The sequence below is a fragment of the Macaca thibetana genome, chromosome 3 (assembly GCF_024542745.1).
Source record: "Macaca thibetana thibetana isolate TM-01 chromosome 3, ASM2454274v1, whole genome shotgun sequence".
In the NCBI taxonomy this organism is placed as follows: domain Eukaryota; kingdom Metazoa; phylum Chordata; class Mammalia; order Primates; family Cercopithecidae; genus Macaca; species Macaca thibetana.
Window position 1 is genome coordinate 176534263 of NC_065580.1, and position 14442 is coordinate 176548704.

Consider the following 14442-nt stretch of genomic DNA (forward strand, 5'->3'; position numbering starts at 1 on the left):
CAACAGAAATTTATTTTCTCACAGTATCGGAGATTGGAAGTCTGAGATCAGGGTGCTAGCAAAGTCAGGTTCTAGTGAGGGCCCTCTTCCTGGCTTGAAGATGGTCACCTTATCAATATATCCTTATGTGGCAGAGATAGAAGGAGAGAGAGTGAGAGCACGCGAGAGAGAGAGAGCAAGAAAACACCCTTTGGCATTTCTTATTTTAAGGGCACTAATCCCACCAGACCAGGGCCCCATCCTCACAACCTCATCAAATCCTGATTTCCTCTCAGAAGACCCGTTTCCAAATACCATCCCATTGAGGGTTACAACTTTAAAATACAAATTTTGGGGAAGTACAAATATTTGGTCAATAATAGGCTCTGTGCACATCTTCCTTTGGCTAATTTTGCTTCATCCTTTTGCTGTAATAAATTATTGCCATGAGTGTGACTACATGCTGAGCCCTGTGGGTTCCCCTAGTAAATCACGACTAAACCGGGGGTCAATACTGGAGACCCATGTGAAGTTGTTTCACTTCATGAATCTTTTATTCCAAGGTATCAGTCCAGAAACCTGGCACTTCCTGTACCATATCTGTTGCTCTGAGTCCTTCCCACAACTTCACAGTATTGCTCAGGAGTCTTCCTTCCTTCTGCAAAGACAACTCTATTCTTTTTAATAGTTATGTTCTGGACACTACATGTATGTGAACCATTGTCTGTTAGCTGCCTTGCCCTGGGTGTCTCCTCCAGGGCTTTATTTGATAAAATCACATGACAAAGCAAAAGATTCACTATTGTTCAATGATAGCTTCAGAATATGGCCCACCAATCAACAAAGCTCTATAGTTGCAATCACTGTCCTCCATTGATATCCATCTCCAAAGACAGTTACTCCAGGGACCAGTATTACTTTGGCCTTTTCTGCTTTGACATTATATAAGTAACAGTTTTGTTGATGTCTTGGCCTGCTAACTGACTTAATTCTATAATAAGCTTTGAATCAAACTCAGATCTAAGGTATGCTTGAGTTCAAGTTTAAATTTACATACCACATTTCAGATCAATTTTCCTATAGATTCTTGCTCTAAAGATTGATCCTTAAAGTTTAGAAGAAAGCAAAGTATAGCTATAGATCTCATTGGATGATCAAACAGTCCTCCCTTCTTGCTCTGACTTAAAGTACAGAAAGCATTCTATTTTTTAAATCCTATCCATCCATATCTACGTGCAACCCAATATAGATACAAAGAAGTCCCTTATCTATGATCTCTTTCTCTTTTTCTTCATTGTCTCAAACCTTTCTACCCAGTTTTTGCAATAGGAAATGCTTCTTCTTTCTTTATTTCTCTCAGTCCATTCCATTTCATTCGGCTCTGTCACATTTTCTTTCCATTGAACTGGGAGGCTTGTGGTAGAATGTGGATTCTGTTTCTGTTTAGGGAAATAGAGCATAAACAAAAAATGTTTTCTCTAGTCCTTCTCAAAAATCTAAAATTTCCATAGTTTTTATTAAGTTATAGCATTACTACTCAGAAAATAAACTGTTACCTATATCCATGAGATCCTTTAAAAAAAAAAAATCACTGCACCTGATCTATACTCTTATTTCGTAATCTGCATGTGACTTATGTATGAAATCCTCACTTGGTTTGAGCAAAAGTAGCTCAAATTCAACATGTTTCCAATTGACATTATGATTGTCTCTTTTATTCACAGTATGAACTCACTTTAGTGTAACATCGTCAATTAAAAAAAAAAAAAGCTGGAATACTAGACGATTTCTTTGACATTTTCCTTTCTTAGATTCCTCAATAGTAAACTCTTTATTAAGTCCTGTCAATTTTACATCAGAATTGTATCTCAAGGTATCTTTCTTTCTCTTTCTGTCTCTACTATTAACATCTTCTTCATCTGGTATGTTGCAATACCTTCCTAAACAATAACTTTCCATCTAATATTATCCCAATAAAATCAATTGTTCACACATCACAAAATAGATTGTTTATTTTGAAACAAGCATCTAATGATCTCATCAACCTCAGTCAAATATTTCCTACCTTCCTATCGGCGTTCAGTTGCTCAAACACTCTATGTGTCTTCTGAGACAGGACTTTTACCCAAGCAGATCTTGCACTAGAACAACTTCCCGTCTAGTTCACATTTGTTCTTTCTTTATTTCTTAGCTCAGTTGTTGCTTCTTCGGTGATGTCTTCCATGATGGCTGTGACCAAGTCAAATCCTACTATTAAGACTCTACTGGCATAATTCATCTCTCTTTTCTAGTGATACTATAGTTTGTAATTTTGTATTTTATTTGTGTGTGATTATCTGAATATTGTTTTATTTACTAAATCCGGGGCTCCATGGAGATTGAAAAAAGTCTGGTTTTATTTACCACTGAATTCTCACTACCTCGTATATATCCAGATTACAATCCATTCTCAATACATGAATTCATGAATGAATGGACTATCCTTTCATGTTATTATTTAAAATGTGTTAATTTTTATGTTTTCAGCTGTTCTAAATACCTCATTCTGGTAACATAGAATCCAGAATTTCCAGGGACCCAGATGTAGAGATAAATATGGATAACATTTTGGAATAAATGTGGATGAAGAGAGAGAGAGAAAGATTTTTGAAAATTTCTAACCTATATCACATTTTAAAAAAAAATCTGAATTTTAGGAAAAGCAGTTTATTGAAAGGCTTGGATTTTTAAAATAAATCCCAGGACCCAAAATAACTTTCTTCAAAATACTCCTTTGATAAGTCTTAATTATCTGGGCACAGTATGCATTTGAGTACTATTTTCATTCTTTTTAGTAGAGACTATTTTTCTGAAGGAATAGTCAACTTGCTTTTCTTTCTTTGGTAGGCAGTGAGTAGTGCTTAATGTTATCAAAGTAAAAAATCCAAATCTAAAGAACTGTTGTGTTAAATTATCTTTGAGATGTGGTAACTGTCTCATCAGTTAAGAAAATCCTAACTTTTGTGTTTTTCTCCCTGCATTCTTAGTTCTGACTTTATACAAATGTTCTTATATCTCAGTTTCAACTGACTTATCTTTCTTCCCTACCCCCAACCGCACTTCACCATTAAGCAGGTTTTAGTTTTTCAATTTGCCTTATGACTGAATTTGCAACTTTTTTATAGATGTGAACAATTGTAGACTCTTGTCTCTGAGGTAGAATCTGATGCAAAAATATTTTGTGTGTATACACACACACACATATAAATATGAAGGGTGTGAGTTGCATTTTACCATTAAGCTTTATGCCCATGTCAATCATGTTTCTTACTTTAGGGATTCAATCACAATTTTATGCATACCTCAATGAAAAGCTTGCTTTGCTTCCTTTGACTTTCTGTGTCTCCTTCATTCCTGCTATTAGCACTGCTGTTAGTTTTAAACTGTGGTGTCTTTGAGGGAAGAGATTGTGCCTATACACTCTGATTTTTTTCCTTCTGAAATGTGAGGCATAAAGCCTTCTGCATAGGTCCATTTTCAAACTTCCTAACATATTTTTAAGAACCAGTTCATTTTTGAATAGCTTCAGCCTTTCTCTCGAGTAAAACAAAATGACAAATTTTTCATAATAACTCAGAAAGTTCCAAAGCTAGGGACAATCGATGACATTCTCAAGAGAGCTTCTTTAAGTGTCATTAGCAGGACTTGCTGAGCAGTGGCTAAAAACAGGTTCTCTGACTCACATCCACCAACCACTTTTAGCCAGTATATACAACCAAAGAAGAGGTTTGGGACAGCGGGTACTATTTCTTTGAAGACAGTGGTAGCTATTGCTGTGCCTCTCTCCTTTCTGTAACTTCAAGTCACACATGTTTACAGTAAAATTTGGAAGTGCCTACCAGGTAGGAAGAAGCTGGATACTCACTGACTTGTGCGGTGACATAGATTCTTCCTTTACCAAATTTTAGTCATGCTCTGAGTATTCACCTAGGTTTGCTTTCTTGTAAAATTCACTTTTAGCAAGAATCCTGCTAAGTCAGTTTAGCAAGATCCCACCACCCTTATTATCAAATCATGCTCGATATCTAGTTGGGTTCCTCATCTTCCACCTTCTCCGAGGTGATGTCTAATCATGTTGGGCCTGTCTTCAGCAAGAATCCTGTTACATCAGCTGAATCGGAATCCCCTTAACCCTGACCTTTCTTAGTAATTTTCCATCCACTGACCCCCACCCTTCTCTTTCTCCATAAATTTTTATTTTCCCTTGCTATATTTGGAGCAAAGCCCAATCTCGCTCCCCACTGCAAGGCCCCATTGCCATAGTCCCCATATCTATTGTGATAGTCCTGAAAAAAGTTAGTCTAACCATGCTTTAGATGTCATTGACTTTTTTTTCTTTAGCAATAGTCTAATACGGCTATGGGACCAGAGTAGAGCAGTGTAAGAGGTTTTAGAAGTCAACTTAAATTATTGGGATTGTGGGAGCATAAAAACTGCCTGAATTTTTCCTGCATACATCTATTTCATTATTATTATTTATTTTTTTTATTGAGACAGAGTCTTGTTCTTGTCCCCCAGGCAGGGTGCATTGGCATGATCTTGGCTCTCTGCAACCTCCGTTTCTGGAGTTGAAGCAATTCTCCTGCCTCAGTCTCCTGAGTAGCTGGGATTACATACCCCTCCACCACCAGGCCTGGCTCATTTTTGTATTTTTAGTAGAGAGGGAGTTTCACCACGTTGACCAGGTTGGTCTTGAACTCCAGACCTCAGATGATTCGCCTGCCTCGGCCTACCAAAGTGCTGGGATTGCTGAGATTACAGGCGTGAGCCACCACACCCGGTCTCCTGGATACATCTAAATATGAGACTCTGCTTGGAGCTACCCGTGATGTTAGTTAAAATTTCCATTTTAGACTTTGGTAAGAGCCACTTTTGTTTCCAAAGTTGGATCTGGCAAAAATGCAGAGCAATTTTCTGAGCTAAGTGGATATATTAGAAGGAAACTGATCCAGATATGTTTTGACCCTTTCCAAGGAGACTACTTGTGAAATTGAGAACAACAGGAAAAATTGTGGTCTTACATTGTTAACTTTTGTTGCTGGAAATATTTAGGTGAGCTGGTCAGTGCATTGTACTGAAGTTTAGGATAACCCATTGGGTAAGGAATGTCATGCGACAAACAAATATTAGAGAAAGAGTCATCTGAGTCAGGAAGACACCAATGTCTGTTAATAATGGTTTCTGTAAAGTGAGATATTTTGCTCACTTGTCTTTGCCAATACCAGACAGCCCCATCCCCTACCTAAATTTGTTTAGCATGGTTGAAGTTGCTTGATATCAGGTGCATTAAAATTTAGTGTAATCGCTTTTGTTTTTTCCCATGGACTCTAACATTGTGATGAATGTTCAAAGTGGGTATATCTTTCTGCCACTTTAAAAAATATTTTTGTTCTAGATTATCTATCCTGTTGGGAGCCTGGAGAATGCATTGCCACAGAAGTATGAATAAATTCTCTTCAGTGAAGGTAACTAGTTGTGAGGAAAGTTGTAGTTTTTACAAACAGTATTTTAAACTCATTTTACTGATATTACTGTTTATATAATTTCTACAATCCCCTGTAATGAAAAAAAATCACTTTTAATATAAAAAAGGATCAATAAGAGGTACTGAAACATCTTAGAATTTGTTAATGTTACTAATTCTTAGTCCAGTGTGATTTCATTATGTACAATGCAGCACAAATCAGTCAGAATACAAAAGATGGCAATATTTAGAGTATATTCTTTAGAAGTAAAAATCTTGGACAAAAATATATTAGTTCAGTAAACAGTTAGTGCAGTATTAAGCTTCTACATACAGATTTTTGTTTCATTTTTCAAAACATGTAATTTCCTGAAACAATGGTTTTTTTCTGTAAGTACTTAAGCACAAAGTGATTAATATTTTTACTTGAGGCTTGAGGCTTTATTTGATGCCAAAAATGCCGTTGACTTTTATTCTCTGGCCTCACTTCCCCTGCTGCCAGTTACTTGGTGTTATCTGAAGGAGGTAGTAGGCTCTGATTTAACCCAGTGGGAGAATCCCCTGAAGAAATTAAAGAAGGATACTTTCTCTCCAGAACAAGGGAAGTCACTCAGCTGTTACAGGAGTATTGAGAAATCTCAGTTTATCAAAGTAAAAGCAAATTTCCCTGGGGTCTAGACCTGTAGCCTCAGCATTATGCTAAATTTCCAGGATAATTTGAACTCAGGGAATTTAGTCTCTCACACAGCACAGTCAGCAGAGATTGAGCAACCTTACTACCTGCTAGTAGCTGGAAATATGAATGTTAGAACTTTTATTGATTGTGGCTTTCGTAAAAGAAAATTGTACAAAAATGAATTCACAAACAAAACGGCTGTCTTATTTTTAAGTTATTCTTCTGAGTCAGTCAGAAAGAGAGTAATGGCAAATTCAACCTTACATCAGTAGCTTCCCCTCTCATAGCAACAATAATGCAACTGTCTGTTCATTGATGAATTCACAGGAGGAGTAGATAAGTCTGTGCTCACTTGGGCACTTAGCAGTATGCTTGAAGGCAAGACCATTGGCCACATTTGGCGGTCAGTAATTAAGAGGCAACCCGGCATGTTGAGAGGGCATATTGTCAGAGCAGAGGGGAGTCGTGTTTGATGGAATGGAGGTGCCCTGTCCTTTAGGCTACCGGGTGAAGGATACTCCCTGGAGCTGGCAGGTGGTGACCCTGGAGAAAGAACGAGATCTGAATATTAATTCTTTTGCTTACTTGTAGGTGACCTTGGGCAAATTATTGTAATGATACCTATCTTCATTAGCCTTAAAATTAGGCTAATTAAAGCAAAACTTCTTGGTACTTTTGACAAGTAGAAATACGACTTCCCGGTACATAGAAAACAATGAGTTATAGTTATATACGTGCTATTTTACAAAGACCTAGATGCAATCATGGGTATTAAAAGAGTAGTTCTTTCAAGTAAAAAGAACGTTGCAATTTTATTCTTTTATTTATTATTTTAATAATTTTATTATTCAGATATTAAAAAGTGATAAAGTAGTGAATGTACTTGGTGAGTACCTAAATGAGAAAATTAAAACCCTGGGTCTTAAAGTGATTGACTCATCTCGGTTGAGATCTAAGGAAAAAAAGAGAAAAAAGTTATCTGGTGTGTCCTGCTTTTTAAATATTCTGTATTACTTTCCTCCCAGAGCGCCTGAGTCAAGACATTATTTTCCCTATAAATTGTTTGATAATGACTGGTGAAAAAGTCTTTATCTTTTTCAAAACTGTCCAGATGCCAGCTTTGGATTTTTAAATCACTTTTTATGTTCTTAAATGATAAATAGTTACTTGAAATAATTTGAAACTACAGGCTATCAATAAAACAGTCACCTATAATTCCACTACTGGGAGATAATCACTGCTATATTTTCCTGTTTTTGTAGTTAGGTAACTTCAAAATGCATATAAAATTCAATTACATATTAAAAATGAAGAAGTAATAAAAATTTATTGTGAATTTAGTAGTACAAAAATACAGTATGATTAATATATTATAAAAGTGTAAATTCAGTTCTAGCTCTCTGTTTTTACTATTTTGGGTAATATTCTTTTTCAGAAATCAGGATATAACATAGAAAATATAACAAAAAACACCTAAGCACTAACATGTATAAATTTACACAATTAAATTATTATTATAGTAATAGTAATAATTATAACAAGTTGAAATATGTATTCTCTAGTAATAGGAAGCATCTACTTTGGAAAGAAATGATGGCATAATTTTTTATAAATAGCTTTTATATGAAATGTTTCCCCATGCGTGCTTAAATGTCCCGATAAAAAGCAACAGAGTGCTATAGGATTTGAAGAAAGTAGTATTCAAAAACATCGGTGTGGTATGCTTAAGTAAAGGTAATTATTTCTAATTAATTAAGCCACTATTCTAGAGAAGCTAGGCAAATAAAAGGAATTGGTAGCTTAGGGAGAAATGGTGAGATTTGCTAGTTTTATTTTTATTTTGGTGACAATATACTGGTTAGAAGGTGAAAGTCATAACATTTAGTACAAACTGCTTCTGCATCGCTCACTCTGTGCCTGGCTATGCTACATGATCATTTCGCTATCAGAAGTAAGAGCTTGCGAACCGTTGTGTTGTGCAAAATAGATTTCTTCTGGGTCTTTAAACTTTGTCACGTGGGTAGGATTCTGGATGAATTCCGTGAAGTCCTATTTGCAAGGCCAGGTCAGCAAAGAAAGAGAAACCCCACATTTTCCTGGTCCCTCGACACAGAAGCTTGTCAGGGCCTGGGATGTTCATGGGCCCACAGGGTATTTTAAGTTCTAGTGGAGGGGACATCACCTTCCCTTGAATTTTCATTTTATGGAGCAAATGTGAGAAAGTTATCTTGTGTATGGGCAAATGTGAGAAAGTTATCTTGTATATGGGCAAATGTGAGAAAGTTATCTTGTACTTGGGGAGAACAAAGGGAACGTGGTCTCAGGCCGTCTGGAATTTTGAAGCCAGCCATTGATAGTAGTTGTTTGGGAAGACCAGCCACACACTCCTCCAGGGCTTGGGGCCCATGAGATGTTATAATTTCTCTTGTTAAGGAAAGGCAGCAACTTGTTCCGTGGGAAGCTGAGATTTGGGTGTAGTTCCTTCTGATGAGAGACTAGGGTGGGACTGAAGCCAACTATCTTAACTGACTCTTTGTCCAAGAAATCTAGAGTGAGCTCCTGTGGTCATTTTTGGACAATTCGATTCATTTTACCACAAAATTACTGAAATGGGGCATTTAAACCAAGCCAAGTTTTTCAATGAAAAAGTTCATGATATGGCAGCCTCTTTCCTTTGAAGAATAGTCAGAAGGCTCAGAATAGGTCAATTTTATAGAGGCATGATACTTTCCTAAAGAGGTATGGACCGATATGAGGTTTTAAGCTTTTATGCTACCTCTGTGTCTTGAAAACATAGAAACATTAAATTTCCGACAAAGAAACAGAGGGACTGGGAGAACTTTTTTTGTTCTGAGTACAGAGTAGAACTGAAGTAAATGTGAAACAATGCCAGAGAAAAATAGTCAAAAGGCCACTAAAGCAAGGAAAAGAAGCAAGGCATAATTCCAAGTTTTGGGGGACCACAGCTGTATACTGAAGATTACCAGGGGCCATCATGAAACAAGGTGCATATACTGCAGTTTACATCTGGGTGAGTAAATTATATAAAATGACTTCAGGTATTATTGGCTTGAGGAATTAGACTATTCGTGATGCATGCAATTTTTTTTCACAGCTGACTCCCAGAAGCAAATGAATGACTTCACCCATGACTTACTCCTCTAAGAAGTAATGACAGAAATGATGTCAGGGAAAACCCTGCAGTTGAATTCTTGACCAGTCATGGTTTGACTTGAGCCACAGCTGCCTTATTTGTAAAATCATAAAAGTAACACTTGTCCCAACATAAAAAAAATTGTGGTGTGAACCCAGGGTGAGAAGTTATATGTGAATGTACTCTAAAATGTATAGATTTCTGTTGTTTTATTATTATTAAATAGCGTTTTTATCTTTTGTCAGACCCTGAAGAACATATTTGTACACAATCCTGAGTATCCCCTGAAAACCTGTTTTTATGGAGAAACTTTAGAAGTGTTCATTGATTTGGGTAAGATCACCACATTAGGAATTTCCATCTTTCCATCTGTCATCTACATGATCTTGTATGATATATGATATCTTTTATATAATTCATGATATCCTTGAATGGCATACTCTTTGATGTCATTTTTTTCCTACTACACTCTTTATTATTTGTGTATGTATGATAGGAACACTTTTAAAAAGCCTATCACCTTACCAAATTTTTAGTTATGCAATATAGTACTATTAGCTATGGGCAGTATATTGTACAGTAGATTTAGGACTTATTCATCTTGTATGACTGAAACAGTGTGCTGCTTAATTAATACTTCCTCATTTCCCCCTTCTCCTATCCCTGGAAACCACCACTCTACTATTTTACATTCCTCATATAATTGGTATCATATAGTATTTGTTCTTCCATGTAAGGCTTATTTAATTTAGCACCCTGTCCTCTAGGTTCATCCATGTTGTCGCAACTGGCAGAATTTCCTTCTTTTTTTTTTTTTTTTTTTTTGAGACGGAGTCTGGCTTTGTCACCCAGGCCGGAGTGCAGTGGCGGGATCTTGGCTCAATGCAACCTCTGCTTCCTGGGTTCCCGCCATTCTCCTGCCTCAGCCTCCCATGTAGCTGGGACTACAGGCACATACCACCGGGCCCAGCTAATTTTTTATATTTTTAGTAGAGATGAGGTTTCGCCACGTTGGCCAGGCTGGTCTCTAACTCCTGACCTCAGGCAATTTGCCCGCCTCGGCCTTCCAAACTTCCCTTCTTTTTAAAGACCAAATAATATTCCATTACATATATATACCACATGTCTTTATTTATTTATTTGTCAATGGACATTTAGGTTGCTCCCATGTCTTTGCTATTGTGAATAATGTTGCAATAAACATGAGAATGAAGATGTCTTTCATATCGTTAGAAATCTTTCTTTTCTCTATTAAATCATTTCAACCAGGTACACATTCATATATTGTCATCATTTGCATCTTCATCAATCTACTGAAAATGAAATAACCCTTTCTGTCTCCTAAGAGGACATGTTCTTGAATAAAAAATGAAAGTAGCAATTGATTCCTAATTTTACTTTGGTTTAACTGGATCAGCAGGAATTATTCATTGAAAGGCAAATATGCTTTCAACATGCTAATTACAGTGGAGATGAGGGGCTATTCTTTACTTCTATAGAGAGTTGATTCATCAAAAATAACATTTTTATATTTTATTCAGGATAAGTGAACAAAGATTTTGCCATTACTTATAGTGACAACAAGCGCAATTACTTTTGCACCAATCTAATAATTAATTTTGTAAGTGTTGTGACTGGGAATCACCCTTTGTTCTGATTTATAAGATAAAAACAGCCTTGGAAACCAGCAGTTGCAGATTTGTTTCATCATCTGTGACTCCTGAAGACTTTTGTAGAATTCCAACCAAGATCATTCTATGAAACTATTTTGGAACCTATTTTATTTTGAAGATCTATTTGTTATTATAGCAAGAAGTACCCTGTCTAATGCAATTGTACCTGACGCAAGAAAGAACTTGCGAGTTGAAAACAGGTAATCTCACATTGCTGGAATACTCTGGTGCTCTGTACCTGATGGTAGTAGGATAGCATTTAAAAAGTGTAGAAGAAATTAGTCTGGGAAAGGAGATGGAGGCCAATTCTATTTAAAATTCCCATTCCCTTTCCCTTCCCCGAATATTGAATATGCCAGTGTAAAGATAGCTCTAATCTTGGGCTTGGGCTTGATGGCCTCTTTTTGAACTCTGGCTTGACCATTTCACTAACTGCGTATCTCTAGGCATTAACATATGTGTACACTAAACATAGCATCTGATATATGGATACAACTTTTTTTTTTTTTTTTTGAGATGGAGTTTCGCTCTTGTTGCCCAGGCTGGACTGTAATGGTACAATCTCGGCTCACCGCAACCTCCTCCTGGGTTCAAGTGATTCTCCCGCCTCGGCCTCCAAGTAGCAGGGATTACAGGCACACACCACCACGCCCAGCTAACTTTGTATTTTTAGTAGAGATGGGGTTTCTCCATATTGGTTAGGCTGGTCTCAAACTCCAGACCTCAGGTGATCCACCCGCCTCAACCTCCCAAAGTGCTGGGATTACAGGCCTGAGCCAACGCACCCGGCTTCGATGCATATTATAATTGACACTGTCTTCAAATTGATGTCAGCTGGAGAGTAATAATGGCATAGTTGTCACTGCCTATAAATTTTTTAAAAATAATAAATATCCAGTTTCAAAGTTTGTGATGTGGATGGCAGAGGTATTAAAGAAAATCTAAATGACAACATTGGAATTCTCTTTTTATTTTCGGAATTTACAGTGGCGGGCTTTGGGGAGTTTATGAATCAAACAGCTGAGCAATAATACCAAAGTGGGATTTTTATGAAGTTATCTTATAAGCACACCACTACTGGCTTTTGGTTAAAACATAATGCATTTTCATAAATGTTACATCTAAAACTCTTAATGACAGAGAAGATGATAATGTCAACTCACATGACAGACCTGGACAGAAAAGTAATTAACAGAAAAGTAATTAACAATTAGATTTTGAATAGTAATGCATTTTAGTAATACTTTAATTAATTTTAATTATATTTCTATTTTACATATGTACAATGATGATGACTGATTAATAAAATCAGTGTATTTTTAGAAAAAGCTTTAAGTAATAAGAAATTATATCACTTTAATTGGTAGATTTTATTCTTTCTCTCTTAGAAATCTTTCTTAGTATCTTATTTATTTATGTTTTCTGTAGAGACAGGTTTCTTGCTATATTGCCTAGGCTGGTCTTGAACTCCTGGCCTCAAGTGATGCTCCCATCTTGGCCTCATGAAGTGCTGGGACTACAGGTGTGAGACACAGTAGCTAGTAGTATCTTATTTTTTAAAAAATAAGAAACAGTAATAATACATAGCCAAAGGAAAAGATTAATCCATGCAAAATCTAACCTATAGAAAGAGGCCCCTAAAATATATTATTATTAAGTGTCCATGGAAATCTATGAACATAGATCACAGCCTGTAAAAAAATAATAATCTGATAATTTAAATTAGTTTAAATTGTCCCCTGCATTATCTAATGTTTTTTAATTTATGCTTTTTTTTTACCATTAATGACCCAAATTACAGATGCCCTCCCCTGAGGGAACATTTAGAAAAGTTTGAAAGGATGGTTATTTTAATTCAGTCTAAAGGAAGAAAATGATGCGGTCTTGATGAGTACAAAGATACACTTGAAAGAAATAAGACCTGGTGTCCCATAGATCAGTAGAGTGACTATAGTGAACATTAATTGATTGTGCATTTCAAAATAGCTAGAAGAAAATAATTTGAATGTTGTTAGTGGAAAAGAAAGATAAATATTTAAGGTGATGGACATCCCAACTACTCCAATTTGGTTCTATGAATTATAAAATTATGACATACACTCTATATACATCTAATACGTATCAATAAAAATACATTAATTTAAAAAATGAAAATGCCATCTTGATCATCTGAAATAAGCATCAGCATGGAGAAGAGTAAGTTTATTTATTCTACCTGCTGCAAGGAGTTCTAAGATTTTTTTTTTTAACAGACCTCCTGGTCTAGGCATGAGTGGTAATAACCAGCAGCTGCACCATTCTTCCCTTGAGATCCTATTAGTTCTTTTGTGCTTTGACCTTCCCTGTTCCGGCAGTTTTATTGGCCAGTTCTTCTGGGAAACCTGGTGCGTACGTGAAGCAAAAGAAGCACTAAAATACCCCCAAGTCCCACAACTATTTTGTTCAAAACATAGTGGTTTGTTACCACAGTACTACCCATTAGCCATTATCCATCATGGGTTTGTGAAAACAACTCACACGCCATTTGCAGCTTCAAAGTGCAGACTGATCTCCACAGAAACAGGGATAGGGGAGGGAAGGCAGGGAAGACTTGTCACACCCTGCTTGGACACCTATTGAACTTTTATTTTCAAGTGACTGGGACAGACTCATGAATACCACTCTTCACTTTACTACATTTTTCTTTCCTTCCTTTAGATAATAGTGGCTATTATTTTAAGACTAATCAATTTTATTCTATTTACAGACTTAAATAATAAATCAGGTCAGCTTTCAGATTGAGGAAATATGGATACTACTAAATATTCATTGAGAGTGAATGCGGCAGTATGTCTTTGCTAATGTGGTCTTGTGGGTTTAGTTTTGTGACTTATTTAGCTAAATTCAATTGAACTTAATTGATTTAGCAAAGCCAGGCATAAGATATAGAGAAATGGAGTGCCTTTGAGAGAACAAAGCAGTTATGAATTCATAAGTAGAGACAGATATAAGAATTATAAATGAGACCTAGGATGCACAGCATAAAACCTAAGGAGATAAACACGGAAGAGTTTATGACACTCTTGCCTCAATCAATTTATTCTTATTTCTCTAATAGTATTTAACTTGCGCATCTCAGCAGCAGAGTAACTTTCAACCCCTTCCCCCACACTCTGATCTTAATTGCACGGTTTTGCTCCTAAAAGCAGAGCTAATGTTTCATGATGCTTTTCTGAAGGCACAGGCTGTCTTTAGTACCATTCAAACATTTGTTCTATTCCCAGGAGCAGAATTCTTTATTTATTCATTCAGAAACGTATTTTGAATGTCTAATATGTATTAGGTACAGATTGGATCTGATTAAATACAGAGAAAGAGAGAAAAAGGAAACAATCCTAGTATCCATAATCCCAGTTTGAATAGGGGTGGCAGGGAGAATGATTTCTGTTTTGAATATCATAAATTTGAATTACTTATA